The following is an 11,502-nucleotide window of genomic DNA, read 5'->3' on the forward strand; positions in this document are numbered from 1 at the left end:
AATGCTGATTCTATTAATTAGCTGCAGGAGGTCTGTGGGACTACAATGCAAAACTTGTGAAAAAAAATTCCAGATTTGTGTATACGCTTTCTGTCTTTGGGCTCCCATGAAAGCAGATTCTAAAATGATTTGGATAGAGGTTATTAATTTGAGAGGTGACCTCAGGAAAAATGGTGAGGGAATGGATAAGACAGAGGAGGGAAAAAAAACCAATACATACGTGCATTTATGAGCATATTACTGCTGTGGGTGGGGCCTTCCCAGGCGGCACTAACAGTAAAGAACCTGCCTGCCAATGCGGGAGAAGTAAGAGACGTGGGTTTGATCCCTGGGTCTGGAGGATCCCCTGGAGGAGGGCATGGCAACCCACTCCAGTATTCTTGCCTGGAGAATCCCATGGACAGAGGAGCCTGGCGGGCTGCAGTCCAGAGGGTTGCTAAGAGTCAGACACAACTGAAGCGACTGAGCACGCACGAACTGCTGGGGGTATTGGGGTGTAATCCCCCCGGGGGCCTCTGAGAAACTACACAGAACATACCCCAGAACTGTCCTGCTGAGAGAAGACAAAGTTGGGGTATTTATCTACAAACTCCTGCCCTCTTCTGTTGAACGTGGATCCCAGGGTGTTAATTTCCTTGTAGCCCTACACACAGGTTCCCCCTGGTCCAGGGAACATCCTCCAGCTGAGAAGCAGAGTCTATCAGCACCAAGGGAACACTTTGCAGGTGAGTTTTGGACTGGGCACTGTTGGCATCAGTTATTGTCTTCTTTCCAAGAAGCACAAACAAGTGTTCTTTTCTAATGCCCAACTTAAAAATATGTAGCATGTTCCTGTATTTGAAGCCTTGAAAAATAAATATGTTTTCCCCACTTTTCCCACCAGCTACTTCTCATGAGACCCCATGGAATGCAACATGCAGTCTATGTCCTTCACTATCTCCTGGAAGTTGCTCAAACTCAGGTCCTTCGAGTCAGTGATGCCATCCAGCCGTTGCATCCTCTGCTTTTCTCCTTTTGCATACACACACACACACACACACACACACACACATATATATCCTGACCACCTGTTCCCTTACTTCAGAACAGTCCTCAGAGCTTTCTGAAAGACTGTCTCCCAGGTTATAATCCTCAGGTTGGTTCAAATAAAATCTTCCTTTTCTTTCTTTGATTACTGAGTAATTTTTTTGGTCCATGTTAGTATTTATATGTTGCTAACATTAGTTAGATCATGGAGAAACCAAGGGAGTTCCAGAAAAACATCTACTTCTGCTTCATTGACTATGCTAAATCCTTTGACTGTGTGGATCACAACACTGTGGAAAATTCTTAAAGAGATGGGAATATCAGACCACCTTATCCGTACCCTGAGAAACGTGTATGCAAGTCAAGAAGGAACAGTTAGAATGGAATATGGAAAAATTGATTGGTTCAAAATTGGGAATGGAGTATGACAAGGCTGTATATTGTCACTGTGGTTATTCAACTTATATGTAGAGTATATCATGTGAAATGCTGGTCTGGATGAATCACAAGCTGGGATCAAAATTGCTGGGAGAAATATCAACAACCTCAGATAAGCAGACGATAGCACTCAAATGGCAGAAGGTGAAGAAGAACTAAAGGGCCTCTTGATGAAGATAAAAGAGGAGAGTAATAAAGCTGACTTGAAACTCTACAGTCAAAAAACTAACACCATGGCATCTGGTCCTATCACTTCATGGCAACTGAAGGGGAAAATGTGGAAGAACTGACAGATTTTATTTTCTTAGGCTCCAAAATCACTGTGGACAGTGACTGTAGACATGAAATTAAAAGACACTTGCTCCTTGGAAGGAAAGCTATGACAAATCTAGATAGCATGTTAAAAATCAGAGACATCACTTTGACTATAAAGACCTTTGCTGGCAAAACTATGGTTTTTCCAGTATTCAGGTTCAGATGTGAGTACTTGTGCTTAGTTGCTCAGTCATGTCCGACTGCTTGCAACCCCATGGACAGTAGCCTGCCAGGCTCCTCTGCCCATGGAATTCTCCAGGCAAGAATACTGGAGTGGGTTGCCATTTCCTTCTCCAGGGGATCTTCCCAATCCAGGGATCAAACCCAGGTCTCCAGCATTGTAGGCAGATTCTTTACCATCTGAGCTACCAGGGAGGCCCATGAATATGGGGGTACTGGGGATTGAACCCAGGGTCTCATGCATGCCAAGCACGCACTCTACCACTGAGCCATACCTCTAGGCAGAGTTGATCATGAAGCAGGCTAAGCACTGAAGAGTTGATGCTTTCAAATTGTGGGGCTGGAGAAGACTCCTGAGAGTTCCTTAGACTGCAAGGAGATCAAACCAGTCAATCCTAAAGGAAAATCAACCCTGAATATTCTGGACTGATTCAGGACAGAATATTTGGGAGGACTGATGCTGAAGCTGAAACTCCAATACTTTGGCTACTTGAAGTGAAGAGCCCCCTCACTGGAAAAGACCCAGATGCTGGGAAAGATTGAAGGCCAAAGGAGAAGGGGTCAGCAGAGGATGAGACGGTTAGATAGCATCACCAACTCAATGAACATGAATTTGAGCAAACTCCGGGAGATACTGGAGGACAGAGAAGCCTGGCATGCTACAGTCCATGGGGTTGCAAAGAGTAAAGACACAACTTAGCGACTGAACAACAAGTATTTAAATAATAAATGAAAAAAAAAAAAAAGATGAAAAGAGTGAATTGAAAAGCCAGATGCTGAAATGAAAAGGGACTAAAGAAAGGTTGCCATAGCTGACACAACTTTAGCCCAAGCAGTTTAACTGCAGAGGGAAAGAAGGACAATCAATGCAGACCAAGTCCCCCCGCACAGGAAATAGGGGGGTGACCAGAAAGAGACGCAGGGTTAGAAAACCCTTCAGGGGTCCCCTCAAGGGGCAGAGCGAGCTGAGGACAGCTTAAATGCCATCTCAAAGGACTCCAGAGTGGGCGGAAGGGACAGACAGCCTGCAAGCTGCCGCTCACGGGCTTCAGACATCCATGTGTGCTTAAATCAAGCAAATAAAGCCCGGTAAAAATATCCACTATGGTGATCTGATGTTCCCACTCCCCAACCAAATGGGAGCAGACATCAACAACTCATAGAATTAGATGGGAAAGCCATTGGGTTCCATGCCTCATTTTTATGTATTTAATACCTGCTAATTCCAACTCTTAATTTATCCCTCCCTCGACTCTCTTCCCTGCTTAATAACCATACGTTTGTTTTCTATATCTGTGACTCTAAGTTCACTTGTACCCTTTTTCTTTGTTGTTCAGTCGCTCAGTCATGTCCAACTCTTTGCGACCCCATGGAATGCAGCACGCCAGGCTTCCCTGTCCTTCACTAACTTCCAGAGTTTGCTCAAACTCATGTCTGTTGAGTTGGTGATGCTAACTAACCATCTCATCTTCTGTCATCCCCTTCTCCTTCTGCCCTCAGTCTTTCCCAGCATCAGGGTCTTTTACAGTGAGTCAGCTCTTCGAATCAGGTGGCCAAAGAATTGGAGCTTCATCCTTAGCATCAGTCTTTCTAATGAATATTCAGGGTTGATTCTAAGTTCATTTGTACCAGTTTTCTAAATTCTGCATATAAGTGATATTATATATTTGTCTTTCTCTTATAGACTTCACTCTAATGACATTCTCTAGGTCCATTCATGTCACTGTAAATGGCATTATTTTGTTCCTTTTTATTGCTGAGTAATATTTCGTTGCATAGATAGACTACATCTTCTTTATCCATTTTTCTGTTGACGGACATTTAGGTTGTTTCCATGTTCTAGTTATTGTAAACAGTGCTGCAAAAACACCGGGGTGCATGTATCCTTTCAAATTACATTTTTTTTCCCCGAGATATATGCCCAGGAGTGGGATTTCTGGATCATATGATAGCTCTATTTTTAGCTTTTAAGGAACCTCTGTACTGTTCTCCATAGTGGCTATACCAATTTATATTGCCAACAACAGTGTAGGAGGGTTGCTTTTTCTCAGTCTCTCTAGCATTTAGTTTTTGATGATAGCCATTCTGACCACTGTGTGGTGGTACCTTATTGTAGTTTTGATTTGCACTCCTCTAATAATTAATAAAACTGAGCATCCTTTCATGTGCTTTTTTTGACCATCTGTATGTCTTTGGAGAAATGTCTATTCAGATCTTCTGCCCACTTTAAAATTTTTTTAATATTAAAGTGAATGAGCTGTGTGTACATTTTGGAGATTAATCCTTTGTCAGTTGCTTCATTTGCAAATATTTTCTCCTATTCTGAGGGTTATCTTTTCATTTTATTTTGGTTTCCTTTGCCATGCAAAAGTCAGTTTAATTAAATCCCATTTGTTTATTTTTGTTTTTATTTTCACTACTTTAGGAAGTGGAATGAAAAAAATCTTGCTGTGATTTATATCAAAGAGTGTTCTGCCTTTGGTTTCCTCTAAGAGTTTTATAGCATCCAGCCTTACATCTAGGTCTTTAATCCATTTTGAGTTTATTTTGGTGTATGGTATTAGGGAGTGTTCCAATTTCATTCTTTTACATGCAGCTGTCCAGTTTTCCCAGCACTATTTATTGAAGAAACTGTCTTTTCTCCATTGTATATTCCTGCTCCTTTTGTTACAGATTAGGTGGCCATAGACGGGTGGTCCTAAGTTAATTTTTTAAATCAAGTTTTCAACTGGTTTGTATCAGAGATACTTACCTCTCTCTCAAGTCTACACCTTTTTCTACAGAGATTCTTGTTTGTAGCCCAGGAAGAAAGACAAGTTAGGATGTTAAAGTCCACAAAAATATGAACTGAAATATGGGGGGCTAGGGAGGCTTGAGATCGGGGATCCATTTCCCAAGGCTGATCACTGTAGAAACAGGTAACCAGCATTCCAGGGATGATAGAAGAATAGCACAGGGGAATCCATTTTTCCAAGATGGACAAACTGAAGGATGTAAGAAGAAGTGAGGAGAAATGCCTATTTCATGTTATTAACCAAAAGTATATATATATTTCATTTAAATACACAGATAACTTACATGTGAAATCTAAAAAATACAAAAAACTAGTGAATGTAACAAAAAAGAAACAGATTCACAGATATAAAGAACAAACTAGTGGTTACCAGTGGGGAGGGAGTGGGAGGGCAAGATAGGGGTAGGGGAGTAAGAAGTACAAACCATTATATAAAAAATAAGCTACGAGGATCTACTGTACAGCACAGGGAATAAAGCCAGTATTTAGTAATAATGATAAACATAGTATAGGCTAAAAAATTGTGAAATCATTTGTATATTTGTATATCAATATATTGCATATCTATATGTACATCTGTAATTTATATAATATTGTCCATCAACTATACTTCAATAATTTGTTTATACTTATTCACACTTCAATAATAAATAAATACATAAATACACACATGGATAAGAGGCTGAGGAATTTCCATTGTCAAAACATTTAAACATGCAGAAACACCAAAATTTGCTGTAACTTGGCCCCCATTTTCAGATCTTTAAAATACTTTTGCATTTTATACATCTATAGTTACAGAGTTAACTAGTTGTTGAAAATGTGGAGCTTTTCACATCTTAAATAAATGGTGTCATTCTGCACCTATTTTGCAACATACATTTTCACCTAATATTTCTGGAACATTGTTCCATGACGTTCACAATAAAACCCAAAGTAAACCAGAAAATTCAGCCTGGTATTCCACAGTATGAATGTGCCATGACAAATGTCTTCAGTTTCCTATCGATAGGCACTTGGATGATTTCCAAGACTTCACTTATCAGTACTGTGGTGAACGCATGTGCCTCTTTGTACATGTGGAACAAGCGTTTCTGCAGGGCAGAGTGTTTTCTATCACATACCATTTCTAGCACAGACAAGCCTGTCTGTAAGGATCCAATTTCTACTCTGTCCCAGTCCAGCTGTGTGTTGACAGTTTACTTAACCCCTCTGTTCCCTTGTTTCCTTATTTCCTCAAATTAGGGTAAAGAAAAAAGGTCTTCACAGGATTCAAGTGAAGATTAAACTAGCTGACATAACATCCCAAGAACAGTGCTAGAGACATCTTGAGGGCCATAGAGCATTCAGCTCAGTCAGTTCAGTCACTCAGTCGTGTCCAACTCTTTGCGACCCCATGGATTGCAGCATGCCAGGCCTCCCTGTCCATCACCAACTCCTGGAGCTTACTCAAACTCATGTCCATGGAGTCAGTGATGCCATCCAGCCATCTCATCCTTTGTCATCCCCTTCTCTTCCTGCCCCCAATCTCTCCCAGCATCAGAGTCTTTTCCAATGAGTCAACTCTTCGCATGAGGTGGCCAAAGTATTGGAGTTTCAGCTTCAGCATCAGTCCTTCCAATGAACACCCAGGACTGATCTCCTTTAGGATGGACTGGTTGGATCTCCTTGCAGTCCAAGGGACTATCAAGAGTCTTCTCCAACACTACAGTTCGAAAGCATCAGTTCTTCAGCACTTAGTCTTCTTTATAGTCCAACTGTCACATTCATACATGATCTCTGGAAAAACCATAGCTTTGACTAGATGGACATTTATTGGCAAAGTAATGTCTTTGCTTTTTGATATGCTATCTAGGTTGGTCATAGCTTTTCTTCCAGGGAGCAAGCATCTTTTAATTTCATGGCTGCAATCACCATCTGTAGTGATTTTGGAGCCCAAGAAAATTCTCACTGTTTCCATTGTTTCCCCATCTATTTGCCATGAAGTGATGGGACCGGATGCCATGATCTTAGTTTTCTGAACGTTGAGTTTTAAGCCAACTTTTTCACTCTCCACTTTCACTTTCATCAAGAGGCTCTTGAGTTCTTCTTCACTTTCTGCCGTAAAGGTGGTGTCATCTGCATATCTGAGGTTATTGATATTTCTCCCAGCAAACTTGATTCCTGCTTGTGCTTCATCCAGCCCAGCATTTCACATGATGTACTCTGCATATAAGTTAAATAAGCAGGGTGACAATATACAATCTTGACATTCTCCTTTCCTGATTTGGATCCAGTCTGTTGTTCCATGTCCAGTTTTTTTTTTTTTTAATTTTTATTTTTTCCATGTCCAGTTTTAACTGTTGCTTCTTGACCTGTATACAGATTTCTCAGGAGGCACATCAGGTGGTTTGGTATTCCCATCTCTTTAAGAACTTTCTACAGTTTGTGGTGTAGAAAGGCTTTAGCATAGTCAATAAAGCAGAAGTAGATGTTTTTCTGGAACTCTCTTGCTTTTTTGATGATCCAGTGGATGTTGGCAATTTGATCTCTGGTTCCTCTGCCTATTCTAAATCCAGTTTAAACATCTGGAAGTTCACAGTTCATGTACTGTTAAGCATGGCTTGGAGAATTTTGAGCATTACTTTGCTGGCATGTGGGATGAGTGCAATTGTGCAGTACTTCAAACATTCTTTGGTACTGCCTTTCTTTGGGACTAGATGAAAATTGACCTTTTCCTGTCCTGTGGCCACTGCTGGGTTTTCCAAATTTGCTGGCATATTGAGTGTAGCACTTTCACAGCATCATCTGTTAGGATTTGAAATAGCTCAACTGGAATTCCATCACCTCCACTAGCTTTGTTTGTAGTCATGCTTCCTAAGACCCACTTGACTTCACCTTCCAGGATGTCTGGCTGATCACACCATTGTGATTATCCGGGTCATGAAGATCTTTTTTCTATAGAACATTAGGTCTTGTTGTCAGTGAGATAAAGTAGACAAACCTCATATAATTTAAGTAGATGATTCTGCAGAGGTAGTCAGACTGGCCATGCAGGCTTTCTGTGTCCAGCACTCTTAGAACAACAAAAAATTCCTACCCTTGACACAAGATGTGAAAGGAGAGGTGGCTACATTTATTTTAACATATAAATCTGATCCTATTTGTTCTGCAGCCAATATATCCCAGGTCCTTTGTTATCAGACATCTCAATGAATTCTCAAAACAACCCCCAGGATATGCCGTCTTATGCCCATTTTACAGATGAGATAAACCAAGACCCAGAGTATTGGGAACACTATTTTTCTTCTTTAAAGTTACTTTCTCTATGCATTTATACATACCCATATGTATATACACACAGAGGTATACATGTGTGTAAATGTGTGTTGATCTGTGTATGTGAATACCTAAGTCCAATTATAATACGTTAGCTGGTAGGTCAGAATCTTTGCAAAAAAACTCTATTATTTCACTGTTTCACCCCCACCCCCACAAAGGGAAAAGGGATTCTCTGACCTATGTATTTGAGTAAAGAATCAGACAAACTGGAAAATAGTGAGAACAGGGTGAAGAGATGCTTCCACAAGCTCTGGCATGACCCAGAGCTCTAGCCTTGAGATGGATGGGCTCAATGTGGGGTCTTAGAATTCCTGACTTACCCCTTTGCAGTACTGTGGGCTGCAAAGCTCTAGTTAAAGCTCGGAGAGGCAGGACTGAGTTATTAAAGGAGCTCAGGGTTTGCTAGGTTACTGATTTTGTTGTTGTCGTTCAGTTGATAAGCCGTGCCTGACTCTTTGCAACCTCACAGACTGCAGCACACCAGGCTTCCTTGTCCTTCGTTATTTCCCAGAGTTTACTCAGATTCATGTCAATTGAGTCAGTAATGCTATCTAATCATCTCATCCTCTGCTGACCCCTTCTCCTTTTGCCTTCAATCTTTCCCAGCATCAGGGTCTTTTCCAATGAGTCAGCTCTTTGCATCAGGTGGCCAGAATATTGGAGCTTCACTTCAGGATCACAGCTAAAAGATATGCTGGGCCTTGAGGCCTCAGAAACAAGCATAGGTTTTCCTGATTTGAGATCCTTGATTCAGGCTATCATGAGGATAAGAGGATGAGGCTAGAATTGAGCAATCATGCCTGGAAGTCCTCTGGACAGAGGAGCCTGGTGGGCTACAGTCCATGGGGTCACAAAGAGTTGGACATGACTGAGCACACATGTCCTAGAGAAATTTAGGCTAGGTTGCCAGAAGGGACAGACGTTTGTGTGAGGTTGGGTTAATGTTGTAGAATCTTGGAGAGGTGGAAGCAGAATTTGCAAGTCTGGGTAGAACACAGTCACCTTCCTTTGGCTTTGCCCCAGAGTGACTGCCACAGTAAGATGAATCTTCTGCTTCTGTATCCTTTATTTAATCTGCCGGTTCTTAAAGCAAACCTGATTTTTGAGGGCAGTTGCTTTTGGGCAGTGTAACCTAGAAGCCTAAACAGAATCTCATTTTGTCTGTTGATTGGCCTTCACTGAGGTTCCCTGTTAATTTCTGCTCCTGCAGGCCACTGGGATGAAAGTCATTGGGCTCCGGCTGTCATTTCTCTTTGATCACTTAAGAATCCCTCTGTAGAGCTGCTGTTTACCTACTGTGGTTCTTTAATCTTCCAGAGGCAAACATGAATAGAATGATACTTCGTGTGATCTCAGAAATGAATAGATCTTTCCAACGTTGTATGAAGAATGATTTCTTTGTTGGCAAAGTAATGTCTCTGCTTTTTAATATATTGTCTAGGTTGAAAAGGCAAAAAGATATGACGGTAGTAGAGCTGGAGAGAGTTGATTTGGAGAGGTTCATGGAGGGCTCAGGTTCTGGGCTGTCCTCACCAGGGCACACTTCCCAGGAGGACTTTAGAGCAGGCTTGGAGCTGGGGTTCTTAGGAGACACAGCTCAGGATAATGTCCTGCTGACATTAATGCCTGATCTTTTTCATTTCTCTTTTTAATTCTTTTTCATTTATTTTATATATTTCTTTATTTTCACCTGTGCTGGGTGTTTGCTGCCACGCAGGCTTTTCTCTGGTTGCAGTGGGTGTGGGCTACTCTCTAGTTGCAATGCGTGGACTTCATTGCAATGGCTTTTCTTGCTGCGGAGCATGAGTTCTAGGGCATGTGGAGCCTAGTTTTGGCCCCTAGTCAATAGGGCACAGGCACAATAGTTGTGCTGCATGGGTTTAGTTGCTCCAGAGCATGTGGGATGTTCTCAGATCAGGGATCGAACCTGTGTCTCCTGCATTGTCAGGCGGATTCTTTACTACTGAGCCACCAGGGAAGCCCTCATTCTTCACTTGATAAGTCTCCATAGTTACACTTAGTATAGAATTTCTCTTCCTCATTTCAAAACATGCCTAATTTTCAAAGAATTCCCATTTGTCTTTGAAAAATGGTATTTTTTTCTTATTGCTCCAATGCATCATTAACTGGTCCCTGGCTACTGCCTTTCTTTACTAAAAACTGGTACAATTCAAGTCAAGGAAGTTTTATTCTGAGTGTTTATCGCTAATCTTCTTTTTCATCATTTGTCTCCTGTGCTCATCTGAGATTTTAAGAAATGAGTCTTTTATCTTCACATAGCCAATGCTTCTTCTGGACCTGGCACATAATAGGTATTCAATCAGTGTTATGTCACTAAAATATATTGGAATGTTAGAGGCCCCCAAACGTGGAAATATATTCTATAGTTTATTTTTTCTGCTGCTCATAGAGCCAATTTAAAAAAAAAGTTTATTTTTAATTGCTTCAATTAAAATTAATTCAATTGAAAAAAATTCGATATCCGGTGTGGTGGTCTGGTCAGTTAGGAGTTTGAGGGTACGCCGGCGGGAATATTCAGCTTGAAGCCGACTGTAGGCATGTCGGCGTCTGTGTTGTCGGTCATCTCGCGGTTTTTAGAAGAGTACTTGAGCTCCACTCCTCAGTGTTTGAAGTTGTTGGACGCATACCTCCTGTATATACTGCTGACCGGAGCGCTGCAATTCGGTTATTGTCTCCTCGTGGGGACCTTTCCCTTCAACTCCTTCCTCTCGGGCTTCATCTCTTGTGTGGGGAGCTTCATCCTAGCGGTTTGTCTGAGAATACAGATCAACCCACAAAACAAGGCGGATTTCCAAGGCATCTCCCCGGAGCGAGCCTTTGCTGATTTTCTCTTTGCCAGCACCATCCTTCAACTTGTTGTCATGAACTTCGTTGGCTGAATCGTTCCTGTTTACTTAACTGAGGAGGAGGAGACTAGAAGAATGTTCACCTTTTAATTTCCCCTGGATAAGAGCTCTTTGAGATGGCAGTTTGCTGGACACATGGATTTTCTTCAGATTTATGCTTACTACCAACTCTTTGGGGTGCAGGTGGAGAGCCTAGAGAAGTTCCCTGCCTTCCGAGCCAGAACAACTTTGTAATAAGCATTTGTTAGCATAGCCTCTGCCTTCCATACAGTGTAACCTTTCTGCCTTCCAAATTAAAAAGCTCCATGCCCCTCCTTAAAAAAAAAAAGAAAAAAATTCAATTACACCTTTACATTTTTTTTTTTCTTTTGGTTAACTTAACAGGAATTCTCATTTCCTCCATAGAATAAGAGGATTATATCAATTATTGTTGATCATCTCCTGCCCTGGCTTCCCTCTTCCACCTTGTCTTGGGGGAATTTTCTTGGTGGTTTTCCATCCCTTTCAGACTTACTATTGTGGATGGCGGGTGGGTTGGGGGTGAGTACTGGTAGAGCTATG

At 41.5% G+C, this 11,502-nt stretch overlaps 1 non-coding gene and 1 pseudogene across 1 annotated transcript; one reads left to right on the forward strand and one right to left on the reverse strand.

The window, feature by feature from the left end:
* Positions 1-2,166: 2,166 nt before the first annotated feature.
* On the reverse strand, positions 2,167-2,238 carry TRNAA-GGC (transfer RNA alanine (anticodon GGC)). The gene has a single exon. It is a non-coding gene; the product is annotated as a tRNA-Ala (tRNA).
* Positions 2,239-10,558: 8,320 nt separating this feature from the next.
* LOC139038187 (dolichyl-diphosphooligosaccharide--protein glycosyltransferase subunit DAD1 pseudogene) lies at positions 10,559-11,277 on the forward strand (annotated as a pseudogene).
* The last annotated feature ends 225 nt before the right edge of the window (positions 11,278-11,502 follow it).

This window comes from Odocoileus virginianus, chromosome 14 (genome assembly GCF_023699985.2).
Source record: "Odocoileus virginianus isolate 20LAN1187 ecotype Illinois chromosome 14, Ovbor_1.2, whole genome shotgun sequence".
Lineage (NCBI taxonomy): Eukaryota > Metazoa > Chordata > Mammalia > Artiodactyla > Cervidae > Odocoileus > Odocoileus virginianus.